Source organism: Protopterus annectens, chromosome 12.part0, assembly GCF_019279795.1.
Source record: "Protopterus annectens isolate FY-2018-M chromosome 12.part0, PAN1.0, whole genome shotgun sequence".
In the NCBI taxonomy this organism is placed as follows: domain Eukaryota; kingdom Metazoa; phylum Chordata; order Ceratodontiformes; family Protopteridae; genus Protopterus; species Protopterus annectens.
Window position 1 is genome coordinate 929,703,598 of NC_056746.1, and position 27,059 is coordinate 929,730,656.

Genomic DNA, 27,059 nt, shown 5'->3' on the forward strand with positions numbered 1-27,059 from the left:
TGGAGGATGTTCACATCACTAGGAAAATTTAAGAAAGTGCCCAACTTGCAGTCATCTGCAAACTTGGCCAGCCACAGACCACTGGTTTTAGCTTGCACCTCAGAAAAGTATATCCCAAACAGTAGAGGCCCCAAGACTGATCCTTGGGGTACACTGCTCATTACAGGTCTGCTACTAGAGGTGGCTTCCCCTATTTTAACTGAGTGGGTTTTATCAGTGAGCCAGTTAGCTACCCATTTGGTAACATACGGGTTGATGCCTAGCTGGGAGAGTTTATCTATTATGCCTGAGTGGGGAATAGTGTCAAAGGCCTTGGCCAGGTCAAGGTAGGTAGTGTGCATTGTCATCCCTCATCCATAGTTTTGGTGATTGTTTCGAAGAAGTCAACCAAGTTTAACAGGCATGATCTCCCTTTGACAAAATGAAACTGTGTGGGGTCAAGCGTTTGGAGGTTGCCAATGTCTTTGTTCATAATGTCCATGATAATGCATTCCATGACCTTGCAGATCAGGCTAGTTAGACTGATGGGCCTATAATTGCCTGGGTCAGTGGATGCTCCACCCTTGTGTAGAGGGATGACAGTGGCGTTCCTCCATTTGGTTGGGACAAGGCCGGTGCTCAGGCTTTGGTTGAATATGGTGCCTAATGGAGCTGAGAGCTCATGTCTGAGTTCATGTAGGATACAGCCAGGGATGCTGTCGGGTCCCATGGAGATTGTATTTTTTGCCTTTAAGAGGGCATTAAAGACCTGCTCCCTGATGATGGGAGTGGAGGGAGCAGGTGCTGGGATGTTCTGGTTTACTGATGGGGTGGACAGGGGAGTGAAGTTTTCACTGAACCTGCCTGCCAGCAGGTAGGCTATATCTATGGCATTTGTGTACGTGGTGTTACTGAGCACCAGTTCAGAACAGATTTGAATGTTACCTTTGAGATTGCAGACATATGTGAAGAAGGCCTTGTGATTGTCCTTAGTAGTTGTTTCCAATTTGGACTCACAGTTAGCCTTAGAGGCTTTCGCCAGTGACCTTATTTAGTTGTTCAGACAAAGGAGAGATTGCTTCCAACTTGGTACCTGCTCCTTCTTGGTTCTAGACAGCAATTGTTTCCCTTTTATTATAGAGTTTATTTATTGCTGCTAGTGAACTAGGGGTTAATAATTCTTTAGATCAGTCAGGAAAATATAGTGAGATTAGTTAAGTACTGTTTTTCTGTATCTGTGTGCATCTATCCATCTGTGTTATTTTTAATATTTCCTGTGATTGAGACTCTGTTTTAATTGTAAGTAGATATTTAGTATTTTCATGTTCTTTTATCATTATTAAATATATTTAAACTTTTCATTGTGGCTGGTCTTTTAGAGAATATTTTAACCTTTGAGAGTACTTATATTTATTTGGTGACACTGTGGCTGCTCCTGAAAGTCATGATGCTTTGGTCAAACACTACCATTTGTTCTAGTATTAATTTTACTCAGTATAATTGGTACCCTTGCAAGAGCCTTAGAGTAGCTGGCTTTGGAGTGTTCTGGTGGCAGTACCTACCTTATAGTCTGGGCAGAGGGACATAACTGGTAAATCTGTGCCAGCCTTTCCCAGGTGTGTGTGTGAAAATTAATCGAGTGTGTGTGTCAGCTACGTGGAGCAGGGACACAGAGCACTGGTTTCACAGAGAAAGGGTGGAGGACTTTCTTGGAACACTCGGCTGAGCTCTCAACTCTGCAGCTGTATCATTGGGGAGTCTTACTGGAGACCTGGAGAAAGAGAGAGGGAAACCCAACACCTGGACTGAGTGTGCTCCCTGTGTGCTCTTAAGAGAGATTGTGCTTGGTGCAGAGAGCTGCATCTAGAAATACTGTGTGTATCTATTTTTGTTCTCAGTGAACAACCTTCACTGGTATCCTTGGTGTTGAACAGAGCATGTGTAATGTACCTTTAAGAAGTATTTCCAGATGTAAGCATGTGCATATAAATAGTGAGCATTTGCAGGCAGCAGTGCCATTTTGAGAGAACAGCCAGAGTGTTAACATGTATTAGTGTGGTAGTCAGTCTGTTTATAAGTTTATTTAAGTTTAAATTACAAAGCCTCATTCCTGATGTTTTTGTGTGTAATAAAGCTGCTTGAACTGAACCCACAACTGCTTGTCTGTTTTATCCTGACTGGACAAGCGTTATGGTATCTGAACTGGGATTAAAAGAGCTACTTCTTCTAGCCATGAGGTGCAGAGTTGAAGGTGAAGGCAGACTAAGCAGGTTGAGTGAAATGGAATACAGACAAGCTAAAAGGAGCCAGAAATTAGCTAAAGGAAAAGAAAACTACACAAATGATTTATTTGGCAAAGAAAATGAAGCGACACATTTATAAGGCACAAAATGCATTATTAATCAAATGAATAGCACATAAACATATTATTAAGCAAACAAAAGGCACAAACTGCATTACTAATTAAATGTTCAAAACCATGATATTTGATAAAACTAGCAAAGCTATTCATAAGGGGCTCAGAATTATCTTTGGTTTGCATAACAAGCATGTTTAAAGTAAAATGGGCACAAGAAAAGTATATTGGGCATGAGAATAGATTAAAAAGGCAAAATAAGCTGAAAGAACAAGGTGACTGCATGTTTCTTAGTAAAAGACTGTGTTTGGGCACAAACTACTATTTCACATTGACCGAAGCTATTCATAGCATAACTAGAGTTGTTCGAAGTATCTCAGAGTGTGCAAAGTGTTTGCAGAGTGTGTTCTTTATTTAGGTGTAATTATTTCAGAGTTTGCTGTGGGCAAAGTACAGTTATATTGCAAAGTGCAGTCAGAGTACAGCCATTTCGAAAAGTTTGTTGTGCTGTGCGCATTTATTCACAGAAAGCTGCTATTTCAGAGTGTTTTTTACACCGTGCAGTTATTTTACAAAATACAGCCATTTTGAAAGGTTTTTGTGGTGTGTACAGTTTATTTGCAAAGTGCATTCATCTCAAAGTGTTTCTAACTTCTATTCTTTTTCCATCATTAACAGTTTATTTGCAAAGTACAGTTATTTTGAAGCATTTCTTACACTGATATTGAGTGATTTCATAAAGTACAGTGATTTCAAAGGGAAAATTTCAAAGTGTGCTTGTGTTACGGAGACTTGTTTAGCAAAGTGCAGTTGTTTCAAAGAGTTTGTTGTGTTATTGGGCATAATTACAAGTACTGGCATATATTTATGTATGTGCATGTTCATACATGATTTAAAGCACCTTCACTGCTGTGTGCCGATATGGCAGAGGCATTTCGCAGACCAAGTCCACTTGTGTTTGATCATAATATAGCAGGGAATTGGAGAGTATTTGAGCAGGAATGCAATATTTTCATCAAAGCAGCTTTTTCTGACAAAGATGCAGGTACAAGAACATTAATTTTGCTTAACGTAACTGGGTCAGAAGCTATTGAAAGAGACCATTCATTTGTGTATGCACCAGAAGTATATGCAGGAGAAGGGGAAAACTGCCATATTGTGGTACTGGCTGAATCAAGGGAGTCCTTAAAATGTAAATTTAGAGAAATGTGCAACCCCCAGACAAATGTTACATTAAAGAGGCACTTATTTTATACAAATAAACCAAAAGCCAGGTGAAACTTTTGCAGCTTATATCACTGACTTGATAAATAAAGCCAAAACATGTAGATTTGATGACTTGAAAGATGAGTTAATAAAGGACAGGCTTGTGTGTGGTGTTAATAGTGCTACAGTGAGAAAGATTTTGCTTCTTGACAGTGATTTAATGTTAAGCAAATCCACAGAGATTTGTCAAATCCATGAGTTCACAGAAAGGCACACAAGTATGCTTGCAAGTGACAAGAGCATGGTTTCAACAGTCTCTAGAGCAAACATAGACAGCATGCAGCATGTGGCCAGCAAAAATAGGCCTAAGCACATAGCAGCTGCAACCCCTGTGGGTAAACCTGGGAAAGCCTGTAACTTTCTAGCAAGTTCCAAGACTAGCTCAGTAAAATAGACATGCTCAGTGCAGTACAAGGGTAAGTCAGCAAAACCCAAGCCAAGCATTATTGTTAACTGTCATAATTGTGATGCCAATTATGAGTGTAAAAGAGAGAAGTGCTTAGCATTTGGTCAGCAATGCCACAAGTGTAAAAAATGGAATCACTTTCAAACGTTTTGCAAATCAAGCTAGCCTCATTCAGTTATTAAGAAAGGTCACTCAAAAAAGCAAGTTGATCATGTAGAGAGCTGCAACCCTACTTACTATGTAGATGGTGTATCCGTGGTCAGTGAAAATGCTAGTGCAATAGATCTGCTGGCAAAGAATGAAGTATTTTGTACTGTCCTGATCAATGGTAAATCCACAGAGCTCAGAGGAGACACTGGTTGAAAGTGTAATGTAATGTCAGCAGAAACATTTGCTAAAGTGAGGGCTGGTGAGCAACTTAATTTGGGCAATTGTGTGAAGCTTGTTGCTTATGGAGGTGAAGAGATTCAAACTGAAGGCTCAGTAGTGCTTTTGTGATATTCAGCTGGGAACAGTTACAGCTTGCAATTTTAGACCCCATGCAGTCATTATTAGGTCCTGCAGACAGTTTAAAAATGAATCTGCTTTCTTTTATCAAAGAAGTACATCATGTGAGCACATGTCCCAGTTCCAGCTTTACTAATGCTGTTTTCTCAGAGTATGCTGATGTGTTTGACGACAAGCTAGGCAAACTTCCAGTTGTGTACTCCATGAAAGTAGACCCAGAGGTCAGTCCTGTGGTCAGATCAGCAAGGAGAGTTTCAATAGCTATGCAGGACAAAGTCAAGATCCAGTTAGACAAATGGTACAGCAAGGTGTGATTTGTCCAGTCACAGAACCAACTGAGTGGGTGTCTTCCATGGGAGATGCTCATAAGAAAAATTCAGATGAAATCAGAATATGCATTGACCCAAGAGACTTGAACAACGCATAAAAAAGACCTCATCATCCTATGCTTACAGTCAAGGAGATTGGTGTCTTCATGCCAAATGCCACTGTTTTTTCTGTCTTAGATGCAAAAAGTTCATTTTGGCAATTAATACTTGATTGCAAATCTTCACTACTGACTACATTCAGAACCCCATTTGGTAGATACAGATTCCTCAGGATGTCTTTTGGAATAAATTCTGCCAGTGAAGTCAGTGAAGTCTTTCAGCGTGCAATAGAGCAATTTTGTTCAGGCTACCAATGTGCAGTAATAGTGGATGATTTACTGGTTGGAGACAATGGTGAAGCAGAGCATGACAGAAACCTCAGGAAAGTTCTGGACAGAGCACGTGAAGTGAATTTAAAGCTCAGTCCTCTGAAATGGAAATTCAGACCACCAGAAGTTACTTATAGGCTTATGACCAGACCCTTCTAAACAAGCAGCCATTCTTGATATGCCAGCTTCAGATCATGTCCAAGCTGTACAGCGTTTTTCTAGTATGGGTAACTATTTGGGCAAATTTATACCTGACTCTAGTGCGTTATCAGTGCCTTTAAGAGAGATGACACACAAAAATGTTGCCTGGTCATGGTTAGAACAACACCAGAGAGCATTTGATAACCTCAAACAGCAAATTGCCAACCAGCCTACATTAAGATACTGTGATGTCCACAAAGCAGTAGTTCTTTCCTGTGATGCTTCAAAGTTCGGCCTAGGTGCAGTTATTCTTCAGAAAGGCAGACCTATTGCCCCTGCATCTAGAACTCTTACCCAAACTGATATGCAGTATGCTCAAATTGAGAAGAAACTTTTGGCAATTGTTTTCTCATGTTTGAAGTTCCATTATTATATTTATGGCTGAGCTATCCAGATTAAAAATGACCATCAACCTCTAGTCACTATTTTAAAGAAGCCTACGCATTCAGCTCCAGCAAGACTACAGAGAATGATGCTCAAATTGCAAAAGAATAATTTCAAAATAGTCTATACAAAAGGCAAACTTATTTATCTGGCTGATACCTTATCCAGATCACCCAGAAATACCACGGAACAGCTTGATGCAGAACATTTTGACTTTGATGTCATAGAAGTGCATAATTTTTCTACCACAAGACTTGATGAGCTGAGATATCATACAAAGACGGATACAGTTTTGCAAAAGCTCAACCACTTCATCAATGTAGGATGGCTGTCAAAGCAATCCTGTGTACCACTAGAAGTACAACCTTATTTTCCATACAGAGATGAGATGCTGATGGAAGATATTATCATTTTCAAAGGCCACAGAGTTATTGTTCCTACTTCCTTACAATGTGAATACATTCAGATATTGCATTGTGGCCACCCAGGTTCCGATTCTACCAAAAGAAGGATAAGAGGACTAGTATTTTGTCCTTCTCTATCAAAAGACATCAATATAGTGCTTTCTTCTTGGTCAGTGTGCAACAGTACTAAACTGCATTTGCAAAAGGGGCCACTTCAGCTAAGCCAAATTCCTGAACTACCTGGTCAACCGTAGCCACTGACATATTTGAGTGGAACAATCAGCATTACCTAGTGTTGGTAGACTCTTATTCAGACTGGTTTGAGATCGATTTGTTGGGTCTATATCAGTTCACTGAAATGGCTGAAGTTCAAACACAATATGTTCGAACTTTTAACCACGAAGTGCAAAAAGTCTTAGAACAGCGATTTTTTCCCAGGGAAGAAAATTGCTGTTCCAAGAAACACACACACAGCACAAGCACACCAAAAAAGACAGCAATCCACACACACACTTAAAAATCTTACATCTAACCCTACACTAAACTGTACATACACTACTATCCATCCACTTACCTTAACCCAAACCCTAACCCTAAGGTCCGTCACTATCGCACACTCACCTGAACCGCACCCTAACCCTAACTCAGCTATCCTGCCCCAACCCTAAAGTTGGTCACTATTGCACACCCACCTCACCCGCGTCCTAACCCTAACTCACCTAACCTGCGCCCTAACCTTAATGTCCACACAATCACACACTTACCTCAACTGGACCTGTAACTTCCCACCACAGTCCTGATAATTGCAAAGCCATAGAAATGGCCCACTGAATTCTTTCCATGGGAAAGAATTCAGTGTTTTGCGGCTTCACGATAATCAGTGTTCGAACTTCACAGTTTGGACATTTGGTATTCGATCATCAGCTGTTTCGACGGACTGATATATACCCTGATTTGTTACCTAACTTAATGTCCAGTGCTGTTATTACTAAGATGAAATGTCATTTCTCAAGCCATGGTAGTCCACACAAAGTTATTTCTGACAACGGTTCTAAGTTTACCAGTCAATTGTTTCAGGGACTTGCAAAAGAGTGGGACTTTATCCATGTTACTAGTAGTCCTGAATATCAACAATCAAATGACCTTGCTGAATGTGCAGTACAGAGTGCAAAGCAATTACTAGAGAGGTCAAAGTGTGACAATACCGATATCTTCTTGAATTTGCTTAATCTCAGAAATATACCCCATGACAACCTACTTGGCTCGCCTGCTCAGAGATTTCTATCTGGGCAAACCAGAACAAACTTGCCTATCAATTCTAGCTTGCTGGTGCCTAATGCTAAAAACTACAGAGCAATCAAAGCCCAACTTTTTAAGAAGCGTTCTTCTCAGAAGTCCAGCTATGATAAAATGAGCAGATTTCTTCGTCAGTTAAATGAAGGAGAGAGAGTGAGGATGCAAATGGCAAAAGCTTTGATCGAATTGGTTAAGTGAGAGGTATATGTGTTGAGCCTAGATCTTAGTGGAATATGAGGGTATAGAATACAGGATAAACTGCAGTTAATGGTGTTGGGAGGAAGCATTTTACATCAAACATATTTAAAAAAAATAATATAGCGCTTAAAAAATAATAACCAAGTCAAACACAACAATTTTACATAGAGCCCATTCTCTATCCCATACACACACATAGACAGTCTCTCCTGCTTTTACACACATACAGTAAATACACACACACATACACACACACACACACACACACACACACACACACACACACACACACAGTCTCCTCTGCTCCCTGCTTTCATACAAACACTCACTCATACAAGATCACTCTCACGCTCTCTCGATCTTTCTTCTACACACAGTCTCCTCTACTTTCATACACACATTCAGTCATGCAAGATCACTTGCGCTTTCTCTCTCACTCTCTCAATCTCTTTCTCTCTCTCTCTCTGTCACACATTTGTCACACACACACACACACACACACACACACACACACACACACACACACACACACACACACACACACACACACATAGTCTCTGTCCTTTTTTTTGTTTTACATTTTATGCTCACTAAACAGAAGAACAGCTGTTTAGTGAGCATAAGACAATGGTGGTTGTTATTTATTTATTTATGTTTTTTTGCAGTCTGAGCTTGATATGGTGCCATAAAGCATCAGACTCATTTTTAAGCAGGCATTACTTGTACATTAATACCCTGCTGGAGAACGTTCCTTCTCCAATCAGGGTATTGATGTACAGTTTGCCCATTCTCTAAAGCTGCTTGAACTGAGCCAACGACCGCTTGTCTGTTTTATCCTGACCAGACAAGTGACACTTGGTGAGTATTTAGACTCCTTGATCACTGGCCCAGAGCAGGGACATCACACCTTCTAGCAGTGAATAGTGTCAGAGCTTTTGTTGATGACTGTGATCTTTCTTCATCCTCTGAATTGCATGATAGTATCTCATTTGTGTTTTTTGAGAGTCTGCACATGAGGATGCTGTAACACTTTTGCTGAAGACTGTTATTCTAATTGTCGGATATTATGGACTCAAATCTTCTTTTGATGTCCTGAACTTGATATCCTGAACTAGCAGCCCTGGTGGGAGGTGGCTGCACAGCAATATTTAGGAAGACCCTTTGTACCCTCTCCTCCTACCTAGCTCCTGGTCTAGTATGTAGTAGTATCTCTTTATCAGACTGTTCTATAGCACAGGGAATGTGACACAGATCCCGGTGTAGTATATAGTAGTATCTCTTTAAAAGAGTAGTACTATAGCACAGGATATGTGACCTGCATCCTGGTGCAGTATACAGTAGTATCTCTTTAAGAGAGTGGTGCTGTAGCACAGATGTGACCCAGATCCTGGTGTAGCATATAATAGTTGCCACACTGCCAGCTCAGCTATCAGGTATTTTGTAAATAATTATATGTCATTTGTGAATATTAATATGATTTATGTAGAAATGTAACCAAAGGAGATACTGCCAGCCAAGCTATGTGGAATTTTGTAAGTGGTTGTGCGTCATTTGTGAATATCAACATGCATGTCATATTGCACAGACATGTGTGCTGAAGAGATGTTTTGTAAAATACTGAGCAGAGGTGTATATACACTATTGTAGCTTTTTGGATATATATATTTTTTTAATAGGAGAGACAAACACAGGAGATTAACTTGCAAAACTTAAGAATAGTTGAGATTGAAGTACTTTATTGATGTTATCTCTTAGTTTCAGTGCAGTAACAGACACAATGTCTAGAACTAGGGTACCTTCTGTATTGTTTTGTAAGTGTTTATTGTTATATATCTTCCTAACAGCTGCAAACATCTGAAGGCTATGTGTTTTCACAGGGAGATGCAAAATTCTGTTAGTTTCTAACAATGGGTGGTTAGCTTGGGAACTGAAGTCAGGTGGCAAAAAGTGATGCCATCCAAGCTAACCCAGCAATAATATTTGGTATTAATTTAAGAACTCTCTGAGAGAGTAAGAGAATGCATTTTGTATCTTGTCTTGGACCTAGAAACATCCACTCACCACTTCTGTCTGCGTGTTGTTCTGTAAGTAAGTTTTTAGGGCATAGTAATTTTTTTTAGATTCAGATAGGAATATAGTAAAGCATACCTTAGATGTTTTCTGTATTTATTTGAGACTGTTCTGCAATGTTGTTTTAAATATTTCCTGTGATTTTGAACTCTGATGTAACTGACTACTTACTGAATATTGTCTTGTTCTTTTATTATTTATTATTAAATATATTTAAACCTTTCAATTGTTGCTGGTCTGTTTAGAGATATTCAGTCTCTTAGGGTATTTGCATATCTCTTTGGTGACACTGTACAGATCACTCCTAATAGCCTGGCACTTGGTCAAACTACCATTTGGATTAATAGTAACATTACACAGTAGGATTGGCCACCCTGTGCTAAGGGCCTTAAAGTAGCTGATAAAGAGTGGCTGGTGGCAGTCGGAACTACCTTATAGTCTGGGTAGAAGGGGGCATAGCTATTCAAACCTGTAACAGCCTTCTGCATGTGTGTGTGTGTGTGTGTGTGTGTGTGTGTGTGTGTGTGTGTGTGTGTGTGTGTATGTGTGTGTATGTTTGTATATGAATCAGACCTCAAAGTGTGTATATGTGTCAGCTACTTGGGCAGGGAAACAAAGCGCTGGCTGGACTGAGAGAGTGCTGGAGGTTTTGGCTTGGCCAATCAGCTGAGGTCTCAACCCTATAGCTGTGCCAGTGGGAAGTCTTATTGGGGATCTGGAGAAAGAGGGAGAAACCAGCCCCAGACTGATTGTGGTCTCCGTGTGCTCTTAAGGGAAATTACACTTTACTGTGTTTGTTCTTGTCATCCTCCCAGTGTGTAAATTCCCCACTGTTGCCAGTGATGAGGATTGAGGCTCCTTGATTACTGGGCCAGTGTAGGGGTGTCACAGTAGTATCTTTTTAAGGGAGTGGTGCTAAAGCACAGGGGATGTAACTCACATCCTGGTGTAGTATACAGTAGTATCTCTTTAATAGAGTGGTGCTATAGCACAGGGGATATGACCCAGATCCTGGTGTAGTATATAGTAGTATCTCTTTAAGAGAGTGGTGCTATAGCCCAGATGATGTGACACAGACCCTGGGGTAGTATATAGTAGTATCTCTTTAAGAGACTGGTTGTATAGCACTGGGGATGTGACCCAGATCCTGGTGTGGTATAGAGTAGTAGCTCTTTAAGAGACTGATGCTATAGCACAGGGGATGTGACCCAGATCATGGTGTATTATGTAGTAGTATCGCTAATATTTCTTTAAGAGACTGGTGCTATAGCACAGGAGATGTGACCTGCATCCTGGTGCATTATGTAGTAGTATCTCTTTAAGAGAGTGGTGCTAAATCACAGGGTATGTGACCCAGACCCTGATGTAGCATATAGTAGTATCTCTTTAAGATACTGGTTGTATAGCACTGGGGATGTGACCCAGATCCTGGTGTGGTATAGAGAAGTAGCTCTTTAAGAGACTGGTGCTATAGCACAGGGGATGTGACCCAGATCATGGTGTATTATGTAGTAGTATCGCTAATATTTCTTTAAGAGACTGGTGCTATAGCACAGTGGATGTGACCCAGATCCTGGTGTAAGTATGTAGTAGTCTCTCTTTATGAGAGTTGTGTTATAGTACAGGGGATGTGACCCAGATCCTGGTGCAGTATATAGAAGTATCTCTTTAAAAGACTGGTGCTGTAACGCAGGGGATGTGACCCGGATCCTGGTGTAGTATATAATAGTATCTTTTTAAGAGACTGGTGCTATAGCACAGGGGATTTGACCCAGATCCTGGCGTAGTATATAGTAGTATCTTTTTAAGAGACTGGTTCTATAACACAGGGGATTTGATCCAGATCCTTGTGTAGCATATAGTAATATATCTTTAAGAGAGTGGTGCGATAGCATGGGAGATGTGACCCAGATCTTGGTGTAGTATATAGTAGTATCTTTTTAAGAGAGTGATGCTATAGCACAGGGGATGTGCATACTCTCTAACTATATAGAAAATTCTCTTTTTATCTTACAATTAGCTGGTAACCACATTCACTGTGTCTATGTATGTTGTAAGACATTTAACAAACCTGTAGAAGTTAAGTGGTATTAGAAATGAAAAATTTATTTTTGAGATTTTGTGCTTTTAGAATCACATTGGTATAATTCACTGTATGTGCTTTTTTTTAATAAGACAGCTTCAGTTTCATTTTTTTACTCTCATATAAGTAAAAAGAAGATATCAGAGTAGCTTATTTCCTTTTTTCTGGAAGTATGGTTTCAATCCACCAGTAATTATCTTGCTGGAAATGAATTTAACATAAAGCTAAAGGGTATGGATGTACAAATTTGATTTGCTCCTCACCATGCTCAATAGCTAAAATGCCTGAAAAGGTACTTTGTGCTACAATTCTACATGTTACTCTAGAAAAAACATTGAATATATTTAATAATTTTGCCTTTCACGAAAAATGATATAATAGTAATGAAAGAAATTCAGGAATTATTGTCAGTCTAAAAATAACTTCTTTTTCATTCAGTGATGGCTACTTCATAGGTTCATAGGTTGGTACTAGGCTATCTGCCCAAGAGCATTTATAAGCCTAGCCAGAATGTGTTGGCTTTCTCCACCCCCTTAGATTAGTTCCCTGTGCCTCTGTCCAGCAGAGCCACTGAAGTGATCCCCAAGGTAAACTTTCTGTTTCCCATCCACTCGTCAAGGTTTCTTTTGAAGAATGTTAGCGAGGAGCTCTGCCTAATGTTGATTGGGATCTTGTTCCAAAGTATGGGAAGTCTCTGGGACAGGAATCTATCCCTCCAGCATGTCCTATTTATTGTTGTGGTGAGGTTTAGATCCCTAGAGCGTGTGGCTCGAGGGGATAAGGTTTTCGTTAGGTGGAGCATGTCCATCAATTCTGGGTTGGACATGGCCTTGTATGTCAGGCAGAGATCACCTCTGAGTAGGCGGTATGCAACCAAGTACAATTGGAGTTTCTTCAGTCAAGCTGCATAGGGCATCTGTTTGAGGCCAGTGATCCTCTTGGTGAGGTACTTCTGTGGTCTTTCCAGCTGTTGCAGGTGTCTTGTAAGGTACATCCCAAATGGGGCGTTGTACTCTATGATGGGTCTGATGAGTGATGAGTAGAGGGGCACAATGACCTATTTTGATCTGGATGCGAGCCCTTTTGTGATTAGGTGGGCCACGTAGAAGGATTTTCTAACCACTTTGGCAATGTGATTATCAAAGGTGAGATTACTATCTACTTGGGTCCCCAGATCCCTTATTACGTCTTCCGTATTTAGGGGACTACCACCTATGTGGTAGTTTGTGGGTACTTTGTTTTTTCCAAAGGGGATGACTATGCAGTTTTTGGCATTTAGCTTGAGGCCATGATTTTGACACCAGGTATCCATCCAAGTAAGACCCTTTTGGAGGATGTCTGTGTCAGCCGGAGAATCAATTATATCCCCTAGTTTGCAGTCGTCTGCAAACTTGGTCAGCCATAGCCCTCCTGTGCTTGCCTGTACCTTTGAGAAGTATATGCCAAACAGGAGGGGTCCTAGGACTGAGCCCTGGGGAATGCCACTTGTAACCAGTTTAGAGTCGGACCTAGCTCCTGCAACTCTCACCATGTGGGTTCTGTCCGTGAGCCAGTTGGCAACCCATCTTGTGACGTAGGGGGTTTATGTTCAGGCTGGTGAGCTTGTCTATAATACTAGAATGGGGAGTGGTGTCGAAGGTCTTAGTCAAGCCCCTCTCCCCTCTGATGTTATTTGCACTTATACTGGGATATACATGAATGCTCTGTATAAACTTCTGTACAATTATATTGCTGGTGTCTGTCTGCATTTTGTTTTTCCCAGCCTCCTGCCCAAGTCTATTCTTGTATTCTTAAACTTGGTGGCTTTGGAACTGCCCGCCCCTGCTGTAAATTTAATTTTGAACAATCCTCCCAGTCCCATCTCATTTGCTCACTCTACTGTGTACAGAGAGAGCATTTGGAAAAGCCACCCCCCTTATTTTCTTAATCTTGAATTATCTGCTGTTTCTTCCCTCTCCATTTAACAAAAAAAAAATACACTTTATTCAGCTGCTTTTGCTGTATTTGTGTTCTTTCTACTTTATTACCTTATTTTGCTTTGCTGCTTGCTTTTAAGGGTCCAAGTGTGTTTTTCTGCTGCATTTATTACTGCTTGTTATTAGCCTGATTAAATTTATATGCTATTCTATGCATCTTAGTTTTGGTTTTAGTACTTGTGCTTCAGGCCAGTCCTTTTACATTTAAGAAGGTTTGTGTGGTCTACAGTCTTGTGGACAAACCCTTATCAAAATCCTCTCTCCATAAGTCCGCCCAAATATTCAGAACACTATGTCTGGACAATTCCCATCAGTTTCTCCTACCAGCCTGGTTGACATGGGCATATTGAAACAGTGTAGCAGCTGCCTCATGCTCACTGACAGCCCTCTTCTCCTAGCACATAATTCTTGTACTTGCGAGAAGTGCATCTAAGAGGAGACTGCCAGCACAAACACCACACCACCCACATCACATAGCCAAGCACAACACACATCCACCTATGCAGAGATCCTCAATAAAAACTTACCTAAACAACAGAGACCTCCAAAACACACACACAAACATTCCAAACACATCACCAAAAAAATCACACACAGATGACAACACACCAGTGTCTTACAAACACAGCCTATAAGGTGTAACAATAAACCAACACAGCCCATAAGCCATAACAATAAACCAAACATACTAGTCATTGGCAACTCAATTGTGAGACACACCGATGTCCCCCTCATCAGGCTCTACAAGTAAAAGGTCACAGTCAGTTGTCTGTCAGGTGCCAGAATCCACCACATCATGTGCGGACTTAAGTCTCTCCACAACAGGTACAAGTATGACTCTATCATTATCCATGTTGGTGTGAATGTCTTGAGATGTACCTCCCCGGACTATATGAAGAGGGACATGATTGAGATCTCAGAGAATGTGTCCCAGGCAGGTATGAGTCTAGCCCTAAGCAGCAACCTATCTTCACCAAGACTGATACCACAATACCAACAAAAAATAATTGACTTCAACAATTGGCTTAATTTATGGTGTCTTTCCAAGGGGATCCAGTATCTGTCTATGTCAAAGGAAAAAACTTCAAAGACCAATACACGTAAGGTTCAGTTAAGGCACTTTAATTTACTTGCAGCAAGGAGACAAAAACATGCAAATACAAGGATTTGTCTAACTACTAACAGGAAGTATGTTCATTCTTATACTATTTTACAAGACATGGCCTTCTAAGCTGACCTAATCAAACACAACTTTTAGTATTGTTCTACAGCAGATGTTACTTCAGATTTTCTGCTGACATGACTAGATTTGTGAGAAACTTTTCAGAAAAACAACCTGGCCTTGGTGACCATTAATCCGTTTACAAGCATCTATTGTAAAGTGTTACTTTTCAAGGTACTTTTCTAATACAGACACAAGCAAATGCTGATTGCAGTTCATATTTTCAAGCAGGCTTTGTACTAATTATCTGTAACTTCTACAGCTGTATATTTTCTCATGGCACAGTGGAACTTCTTGTCTAGGTTTCATACAAGTAGTATTGTTCTATTCATTATTTTCCTAATGCAGGCAGAAATCACCTGCTTCTCAGTAAATTTCCAAGGCACAAGCAAGATTTTAGCTAACAGTACAAGGTCAGAAAGCAACTGCAGTTTGTACAGATTTATGCAGTATGAAATAGAATAAATGTGTTAACTCTTTTCAAGCTTCTAAATGCACTAAGCATATTGCTAATACACACAATAATACATATTTTTACATTTCCCCCTATTAATACTTTTATTCTACTTTCAAGATAAGCATAAACAGTTTGTTTTCTTCTCCTAACCTCTTCCACTCAGGATTTGCAGTTAAGAGAGTCATTCAGTTTAAACTTATGAAAGCATTTTAGTCTTTTAACAGTTCTTCAAACTCAGTACTTTGATATAAGGTTTCAGAAACCAACATGTCTATAAGGTCTTTAATCAGTCTTTTCATGCAGGGGATACCACAACAAACACATACTCCCAGTAGGAGCATACCTACACAAATGGCAATCAGAATGTTCATTAGGATGGTACCCCACCCCCCAAACCATTTCTGGAAAAAGTCCGTCAGTGGGTTTGGGCCTGGTTTGGTCATGGCCGACACTTGGTGAATTACCTCAAGATGATTGTCTATCTTGTGTTTATGGTCAGGAATATATGAATAGCATTTTTCTTGGATTAAAGTGCACGTACCACCTCTCGCCGCTAGGGTGAAGTCAAGAGCCATGCGGTTTTGGAGCACTGCACTTCTCATAGCAGTCAGTTCATCAGTCACCAATTCGAGAGCAGAAAAAGTTGCGTTGCTCATTACTTCGAGTAGTTTTGACAGTTTTCTCAGCTCCCAGATCGATTTCACTGCTCCATATGCTGGTGATATGCCTGCCCACGATATAACACTATCACTCAAGTCCATGTGTGTCAGTCCTTTACTTAGAGAGTGATGGTCTTTCCAACGCACATTGATTTGTCCCACTGGATTTACAGGTTTCTTGACGACTTCTCGGACATTTCGAATTTTCCCATGAGGCAAAACTGCAGTGTGTCATATAGCCGGAACTAGGTACCCAAAAAACAACTGCCGGACCAATTCTCAGGTAACCATTTGTATGCCTTTCTGCCACACACAAAATAACAATCCTCTACTTTAGTAGTAACCTTGCTATGAATATACACTTGCCCTGCATGAAACATTTTTCTATCAATTATAGATAGCTGTTTATAAAGAACAGAATTATGTTTTACTTCATCAAGTGTTTTGTGCATCAATCCAAGAAATGAATCATAGTTTGTATTACAATAAAGATCTACTTTGTTACCTTTAGTGTAACATCTATAAGGAACAGTCACATTGCAATTGCTCCAACCCACCTGAACAGTATCATTTTTATAAAAACACTTTTGTGGAACAGACAAGTGCAATGCTATTTTATCTTGTGCTGTAATGGTTGAGGTGTCATAAATCAAGTTCTCCCAGGTCTCATTGACCCCTAGGGGGACTGTAGTCATTAATAACCCCCCATATGCTGTCGGCAAAGCTGTGCAAATCCAGCAATTCGAAACAATGAAAGTCCCAGCATACACACATTTAATTGCCTGGTAAGTGTTAAAGTTTGGATGCCAGTTTATGAGTAACGTTTCACATTTATTCAGTTCAGTCTGTGTGGCTGGGAAAAGAAAAGGCCACAACAAAAAGATTATTATCACTAATACAGTCAACAGGATGATTATGCAATACTTCTGAGGAAAGGGTTGTTCTGCATTCCTGTTTCTTCTGGACTCTATCATTTTTGCTCTTAACATGTAACAAGATTTTTGTCCAGTTCAAAGTTTTTAACTAATTTACAGTGCGTCAAGTGGATCCAAGTGGCACGTTCCACAATTTTGACTGCAGTGGGTGTTGACAAAAGCACTTGATATGGACCTTCCCACTTCGGAGACGCCCAATTTTTCCTCTTAACTATCTTCAGCCAGATCAACGCTCCAGGGGCCACTGCCACTTCTGATGGTCTGGTTCATTCTTTATCTGAAACAGAATTTAACTGCAAGAAATGTTTAGAATTTAACAAATTATGCATATACTCTGCTAATGTACTGTCAGCTTCCTGGTCTGTGAGCATGAGAGATTTCCACTGAGGTATATAGTAAGCCCTTCCAAAGAGCTTTTCAAAAGGAGTCAATCCTTTTGCATTTGGAACAGTTCTCATGCTCAACAATGCTAGGGGCAGACAGTACACCCAGTTTCTCTGTGTTTCTATCATTAATTTTCTTAGCTTACTCTTTAAAATCCCATTATGCCTCTCTACTAGCCCTGCTGATTGCGGGTGATACGCACAATGATTCTTTAGAGAAATGCAAAAATGTTTACTTAACTGCTGTATAGTCTGATTCACGAAGTGTGTGCTGTTGTCACTGTAGATCCTTTCTGGAATGCTGAATCTAGGGATGATTTCTTTAACAAGAACTTTGGCCACCGTCGTAGCATCTGGATTTTTAGTCAGAAAGGCTTCCACCAATCTGGAAAACATATCTACAATGACAAGACAATACTTCTTATTTTCACATTTATTCAACTCTATGAAATCCATATAAATAGTATGAAATGGATACGGTGGTGTAGGGAAACTCCCTTGCTTGGGCTTTAACGCCCCTTGTGCATGATGTTTATTACAGATGTGGTATAACGAACAAGATTTTTTAGAGTAGTTTGTAAATCCATACGTCGTGAACACTTGGTTCACCAGCTGTACCATCCCCCCTGTTGAGACATGGCACTGCCCATGGCTCAACAAAGCTGCATATCTAAACAAATTAGATGGCAATATTGGTTCCCCTTCTTTAGAGATGTACAGCCCCTTTTCGAGAATTGCTCCTCGTTTTACCCATCTTTGTTTTTCAGTTTGCATAGTAAGTGTTTGCATTGTCTTCAACATTTCTAAGTCTAAAATCTCAGAGGGTTGTAGTTCCCCATTCAAAAGAAATACTTCTGAAGCTGCCTGCTTTGCAGCTGTATCAGCTCTCGCATTACCTTTTGAAATTCTGTCCTGTTGCTTGGTTTGAGCTGTGCATTTACAAATAGCTACTTTCTGAGGTAACTGAATAGATTCTAAAAGATCTAAAATAAACTGTGCATGATTGATTGGTTTGTCAGTAGATGTTATCATTCCTCGATTTTTCCACTGTTGTGCAAAAACATGTACAGTAGAAAAAGCATACTGGCTATCAGTAAAAATGTTTACACATTTACCCTTTGCTAAGGTACATGCCCGTGTCAAGGCAATCAATTCTGCTGCCTGTGCAGATAAACTATGTGGTAAAGATTTCGCTTCTATAATGTCTGTGTCAGAAACTACTGCATATCTAACTAGGTTCTGTCCTGCAGGACCCCTTTTGCATGAGCCATCCACGTAGTATGTCACCTCGGCATCATCCAAGGGAACATCCGTAAGATCTTTTCTAGGCAGTGTCTTTTGCTCAATCACCTGCAGGCAGCTGTGTGGTGTGCCATCTGCAGGGGTTGGGAGCAAGGTAGAAGGGTTCAAAGTCATACATCATTCAATTGTCATATGAGGTTGGCTCAACAATATAGTCATACAGGAAAGATGCCTAGCAGGGGAAAGATATGCTACCTTCTCTTGCAGTAAAATAATCGTGACTGCATGAGGCACTCTCAATGTGAGAGGGTGGAACAACACTACTGAGGCCGAAGCCTGTACTGCCATTGCAGCTGCAACTACTGCTTGTACACAGTGAGGTAAAGACCGTGCCACTGGGTCCAGTTGTGATGAATAATATGCAATAGGGCATTGCTTGTCCCCATGCTGCTGTGTTAACACTGATGTCATATAACCTTGCTTACAATCTACAGTCTGGAAAAAATGTTTATGATAGTTTGGTAATCCCAAAACTAATGAGGATGCTATTAACTGTTTCAGTTTGCAGAAAGCAGATTCTGCTTCTGGTGTCCATTGTATCAAATCCTGTGCTGCCATAGGCTTTTTATAAATCAGGTTAGTCAATGGTGCAGATTCCAAGGCATAGTTTAGAATTCAACTCCGACAAAAATTAGTCGTACCCAGGAAGGACATAATTTCCTTCTTGGTAGTGGGTTTTGGTGCTTGCAAAATTGCTATTTTTCTGTCCTCATCTAATGTCCTACCTTCCTTGGATATTACATATCCTAGGTATTTAACTTGTTTTTTCCAAAGCTGCAGTTTATTTTTGTTTACTTTATGTCCTTCAGTGGCTAAAAATTGTAATAGCGCTATGGTGTCCTCGTTACAATCTTGCTGGGTGGGGGACGCCAGCAGGATATCATCAACATAAAGCAAAATCTGATGACCTCTTGGTGGGGTAAATACCGCCAAGTTGCTTGCCATTTCTTGTGAGAATATTGTTGGACTTTCACAATACCCCTGTGGTAGTCACATATATGTATTCCTTTTCCCCTGAAATGTGAATGCAAACCAATGCTGTCTGTCAGGGTGTATCGGTATCAAAAAGAACGCATTGCTGATGTCTACCACAGAAAAATATTTCTGTTGAGGTTTTAAATCATTCAACAGGGTGTGTGGGTCTGGCACCATAGGTGCCCTATGTATTACTGCATCATTTACAGCTTGTAAATCCTGGACCATACGCCACTCTCCATTTGCTTTCTTAACAGGAAATAAGGGTGTGTTACACGGTGAATCAGGAGATTCCACCAGCACCTCTTCCTTAAGTAAAGCTGCTATAATAGGTTTGATTCCTACCTCTGCATCTTTTCTTAAGGGATACTGTCTCTTTTGTGGTCTAAATGCTGACTTTGGCATAATAGTAACTGGTCCTGCTGTACAAATAAGTCCTACATCTGATTTCCCTGTTGACCAGAGATTTTCTGGTATATTCTGTAAGGCATTCTCTTCCTCCTTCAATAGGAGTGCCAATCAGCTGTCCTCGCTAGACTGCAAGTGTACAGCTGGGTGGGTCTGAGTTATCCAATTCAGTTTTCTGCACTTGTATTCCCTGTTCTGACAGTTCTAACTCTGTCTGTTTTTCCCATCTCGTGACTTTTTCTCCTATGTCTACCCATTTTACATTCTTGTCCTTAGTTAAGCTAACATGTGGTAATCGATTAGATTTATAAAGTGTAAAGAACTCCTGGGGCAACGAACAGCTGGCTACACTGTTCCCTTCTGTGTCCCAGTACAGATTACGTAATAACAGTCTGTTTGCACAATTTCTAAACAATTCTTGCTCATATTCCTTATCAGGTCCTGGTGTATTACAATAATACAGAGTACAGTGCAACAAATGTTGTTTATCAATGTCAAGGGAGGGGAACTTGCTGATGGCTACATTCATCAACTCCTCGGTCACTGCCCCTGGACCAGTCATAACCAAGTCCTGGCTGTACCAATAAAACATTTCACCCTCCGATTGCACTGCAAAGGTATCAATTTGTCGCTGTGCTTCCATACCCTGCATAGTCGGAACTACTGCTATACCAAATAGCTGCATAAGGTCTCTGCCCAAGAGGTTTACTGGGCATTTTGCAGAAACAACAATTTTACTTTTCTGGGTCAATCCTGAAACAGGATCAGTTATCACAATATTATGGGAGAGGGGCTCCCGATACAGCTGTCCATTAGCTGCTTTCACTAATATGTAATCAGGTGACTCTGAATTCTCTGGCAGTTTGGAGGGATGTACCAGGGTCTGTGATGCTCCTAAGTCACACAAGAATACGACTTCCCTCCCTTCTTCCAGGAGTGTAACTTCTGGTTTCGTGTCTGCTAAATAGAGCTCTAAGCTCAATAAAGCCAAATCCAATATTTCATTTTCTTCACTATCCGTGACTTCTTGCACTTCCTCTATGTCTTCTGTCACATTCTCTACTCCCTCTATCACATACTCATTTGTCCTTTCTCCACTATCCCCTTCTAATGATTCCTGACTACCATATAGTCAGTCCTCACCCTCCTTATCCTCCGTGGTTGCCTTCTTGTTTTTCTTGCAATCCCTTGCCAAGTGTCCTTTCTTACCGCATTTAAAACATTCACCACTTTTCTTTCGCCCTCCAAAGTCCTCTGATCGTTGATCAGATTGTTTGTTTCCCTGGGCATTTTTCTTGCCCTTTTTCCCGGACCGTACTACATATACTTCTGCTCCATCTTCTACCGAAGATACTTGGGCTTTCTTTTTCTTTTTGCTATTAAAATGCCTTTCAGCATGCCTAGCATATTCAAGCAATGACTGTAACCTGCTTGTACAATGATCTACCATGTGTTTTGTAATAAAGCTGCGTATAGGTGCAATACTGCCTTTCAAATATGCATTCTTTAACTGTTGCTCATATGGGGAATCGTGTGTCTGATCTTCAGGAACCTGCATTCCACAATGGTTATTAAAACATTCTAATAGTCTGGCATAATATCGGTCAATAGCTTCACCTTCCTGTTGGATGCATTGATTAATGCAAGTCCAGTCTGCCCTAGGCTTCCATTTCTCAGAGAGTCGGTCTTTAAGACCTTTCACTCTGTTGTGTAATTCTTCGCTGCTATGTGGGAGGGGCCTGAGCGCAATATCACGGGGATTCCAGTCGCCACTAATCATGCGCCAATCTGGTCCCACAATTTGTCTGACTACTTTTTCTACCTCTTCTCCGTTTAAATTATAACTCAGCCTCATTCCTTGCAAATCTTCTAAGAACTTTCTAAAATTAACTTTTGGATGGGGAATTCCCTCAGTGGCTTTCCGGGTGTCTTCCGGAGTCCGGGGTCTATACACTAGAATAGTTGGGTCCTGACCTTCTTGCCCTGCCTGAGGATTAGGCACTTCTATAAGTGGGCATATTTCTTCTTCTCTCATAAATCATGAATTTCTACCCATTTGATATAACTCAATGTCCCCTTTTGAGTTTCCTGCCCGTGTTTGAGACCTGGTCTCGACGGGATCTCTAACAAACGGTTTCACTTTTGTAATGTCTCTACTTGCAATGACAGCAGGATATCGCAGGGGTGGACTAATTTGTTCACTTGCCTCATATTCTGGTAAAGGAGGCGGAGGGGCTGACGCTATTACTAAGTTATTGTCCTCCTTATCTAAAAACATTGCTTTTGAATTATTACTCTTTTGTTCCCTTCGGTTTACTTCCTCAATCCACCTGTGTGCCTGAGGAATTCCTAATTGACGTTGCTTTTTTACCTGACCTCTAGAATCAGTTTTAAGCTGTTTGACAAGTTTGACAAGTGAGGATTTTTCTAATTTACCATCAAATTTATATTTATTAACCCATTTTGAATAGTATTTAATATTATCAGCATGCTGTGACTGCATGTATTTCGCGTCTTCGGTTAACAGTGGATTTTGGGACCTTTTTGTACAATTATTACCCATTTTGTTCTACCCTTTTAATCGTTACGTAACTCCTTATTTTTAACGTGGTACCACAGATATTTTTATAGTCTTTTCAGAATGACTGCCTACCTGCTCTGTTTCCCTGATCTATGACAAGACAGTAATCTTTCTGTCCCTGACTTAAAAATAAAAAATAAAAAAGTCTTAACAGAACAAATACAAATCTAGTCCCTGATGTAAAACAGAAAAAGAAGGTAGATTAACCTTACCTGAGCCCTCATGATTGATCACCTGGTTCGAGTAAACCCGTCCTTCAGTCGCAGATCAGAAAGTGGCTGGCCTCTTTTGTACGACAATTCAGTCGGAGGACTTTTCAAATAAGAAGAACCTATGTGGTTTCTTTCCCGTATGGTTTCAAGCCACCTGGCCTGTCTGATCCGAGGCGAAGTGAAGGTTTCCGGTCCGAAGGACCAATCTGTCAAAGGAAAAAAATTCAAAGACCAATACGCGTAAGGTTCAGTTAAGGCACTTTAATTTACTTGCAGCAAGGAGACAAAAACACGCAAATACAAGGATTTGTCTAACTACTAACAGGAAGTATGTTCATTCTTATACTATTTTACAAGACATGGCCTTCTAAGCTGACGTAATCAAACACAACCTTTAGCATTGTTCTACAGCAGATGTTACTTCAGGTTTTCTGCTGACATGACTAGATTTGTGAGAAACTTTTCAGAAAAACAACCTGGCCTTGGTGACCATTAATCCATTTACAAGCATCTATTATACAGTGTTACTTTTCAAGGTACTTTTCTAATACAGATACAAGCAAATGCTGATTGCAGTTCATATTTTCAAGCAGGCTTTGTACTAATTATCTGTTACTTCTACAGCTGTGTATGTTCTCATAGCACAGTGGAACTTCGTGTCTAAGCTTCATACAAGTAGTATTGTTCTATTCATTATTTTCCTAATGCAAGCAGAAATCACCTGCTTCTCAGTAAATTTCCAAAGCACAAACAAGATTTTAGCTAACAGTACAAGGTCAGAAAGCAACTGCAGTTTGTACAGATTTATGCAGTATGAAATAGAATAAATGTGTTAACCCTTTTCAAGCTTCTAAATGCACTAAGCATATTGCTAATACACACATTAATACATATTTTTCTAACAGTCTACCTGGGAAGACATGGCTGGCAGGCCTTGATACACTGAAGAAGGCTGCCAAGCCGAAACCAGTTTGAAATTTAACCTATTTTTGTTTTGTGTTTATCTTCTAAGAAATAAAAGTATTTGACTGTTTATGCTGGCCTCTTGTGTAGGCCTTGATACTTTGCCAGAGATGGCCTCTACTTGTCACCCCTGGGATTCCAGATCCTGGCCAAGGCTTTTGCATCCCCATTGTGCCTTTTTTAAGCTATGTCCCAGACAGAATTCTTCCAACATAAAAGATCTGTCAAAAAACAAATTGAAGGTCATGCTGCTTAACTCTAGGAGCTTTAATCAGAAAATGCACTCACTGGAGACTCTCCTCACACTGGAAGATGCCGTTGTCTTTGTGATCACGGAAACTTGATTCAGGGCTGTGGAGAGCAACCCTGCCTTACCAGGCTATACCTCATTCCACACATTCTGACACCAAAATGAAGTCGGGAAGACTAAGGGTGGTGGAGTCATCTTCATTAAGGACAGGCACACTTCCAGACTAGTTTGCCAGCATGATGCACTGGAATTACTCCAGGTGAAACTGACAGTTGTCAAGACACCCATCCAAATTATAGTAAGCTATAGACCCCTCACCATGACTTAGGACACCCACTCCTCCTACCTGGACCTATGTGACTCCATCAAGGTACCCCCTAACACCCTGATCCTTATCCCACCATAGAATGGGTGAACTATTCCTGCACTAATGCACTCGCCCAATGATTCTTTGACTTCATCAGTTCTAACACACTAGACCAGCTCGTCTCATCCCCCACAAGGGGAGATAACATTCTGGACTTGGTTGTTACCAACATGGGTGATCACTGCACCACTCCCATACTATGTTCTTCCCTGGTGAGATCAGATCATTGGTCTGTCTCATTCGACGTTTTTATCACTCCCAACCCCCCATCCATAACCAGGCAAAAAAACTTCTCAAAAGCTGACTACAACTCCTAATCATTATCAGTAGCTTCACACCACCGCCCTCCTCAGAGGATGCAGACAACTATGTTGAACAGCACATCAGTGCAGTATACAAGCCCCTGTACAACTGCATGGACTCAGCCATACTCAACAGAACTAAAACCTGCTCCTCAAGGAAACACAAACCTGTCTGGTGGACATCCTCTGTCAACAGGCTTTACAACAAAAGGAAGAAACTGTTCTGCAAGGGTAAAAAGGAACAAACTCCAAATTGGAAAAACTCCCACCTCAACCTCAACAAGCAAATTAGATCACTAGTGAAAACCTCCAAATCCAATTATGGATTGTAACTAGCCTTTGAAACAAAGGGAAACCACAAAGCCTTCTTCAGTTACATCAGGAACCTCCATGGCAAAGCCCAGGTTAGTTCTGAATTAGTACTTAATGGTACCACTTAAACTGATCCTGTTGACTTAGCCAACCTGCTAGCAGATAGGTTCAGCACAAACTTTACCCACCCATCTTCCCCAAAGGCCCATTTGACATCCCTGATACTTGTCCCACACCTCACATCTCCATAGATCAAGTGTTAAAGGCCCTATTTAAGAGAAAGAACACAGCTTCCATGGGACCTGATAGTATCCCAGGCTGTATTCTGCACCATCTCTGGCAAGAACTAGCTTCACCATTGAGCACCCTATTCAACTACAGTCTAATTACAGACTTCATTCCAGCAGAGTGGAGAACTGCCATTGTCATCCCCTTGCACAAAGGTGTTGCTACTACTGACCCCTGGAAACTATTGCCCCATTAGCTTGACAAGTCTGATCTGTAAAGCCTTGGAGCATATTATTATAGAGCTCATAAACAATGACATAGCCAATCTCCAAGCACTTGACCCCACCCAATTCTGATTCGTCAAGGGCAGACCTTGCCTGTTGAACTTGGTTGACTTCTTTGAGACTGTCACCAAGTCCCTGGATGAGGGAAAGTCAGTACATACAGTTTACCTTGACTTGGCCAAAGCCTTTGACACAATCCCCCTCTCGGACATCATCAAAAAACTAACCCAACTTGACATAAATCCCTGTCTCATCAGGCGGGTGGCCAACTGGCTCATCGATAGGACCCACAAGGTGAAAATTGGTGCCTCCACCTCTGACAGCAGACCTGTCACACGTGGTGTTCACCAAGGATCTGTCCTGGGACCCCAGTGTTTAGCATCTACTTCTCAGAGGTCCAGGCAAAGACAAAAGACCTGTGGCTGACCAAGTTTGAAGAAGGCTAAGTTTGGTGCTGTCATCAACTCCCCAAATGATGTTAACATACTGCAAGTGGGTCTCACAGCAAAAGATGACTGGTGCCAAAGTCACAAATTCATGGGCTTAAGTTAAATGCAAAAAAATGTATTATCATATCATTTGGCAAAAACATGACCCCTACTGATTACCAAATTGATGGTAACCCCCTAAGTACACAACCTGTGATGAGAGACCTGGGTACTCAGGTTGACAACACTCTCACATTTGACCATCATGTCGCAGCAGTGGTCAGAAAATACTTTTACTCGGTTCATCTCATAAGTAAAGGGATTGCATTGAGAAAAAAGGAGGTTATTATTTCTCTGTACGCCTGCCTCATTAGGCCAACAATTGAGTATAACACCCCATTTGGTATGTACCTCTCCAAACATTTGCACCAACTGGAAAGACCAGAGAAATACCTCACAAACAGAATCCATGGCCTCCAACACCTGTCCTATGTGAACAGGCTCAAATCACTATCATTCTGCTTAGTAATGTACAGATTGCTCAGGGGTGATCTGTGTCTTGCCTACAAGGCAATATCAGACCCTGCACTACTAGAGATGCTCCATAACCATAAGTCTAAATCCTCATGCATTATCTGCTCAAAAGGCCTAAATCTAATATACAACATCACCAGAACCTGCTAGAGAGACAGATTTGTCTCCCAGAGGCTGCCTGTCTCTGGAATAGACTTCCCATACATGTCAAACAGAGTACCTTGCTGAACCTCTTCAAGCACAGCCATGATGAGTGGATGGGAAACCACAAATTTGTCACAGGGGTTCTACCTGTGCCCTTCATTGACAGGGGTGACAGGTGCTGACTGAGGTTTCTTTTTTGGGGATAAACTCTTGGCTAGGCTTGTAAGCGCCCCAGGGCCATTAGCCTAGTAACCTCCTATGATCCTATGACAGTCACAAAATACTAAAAA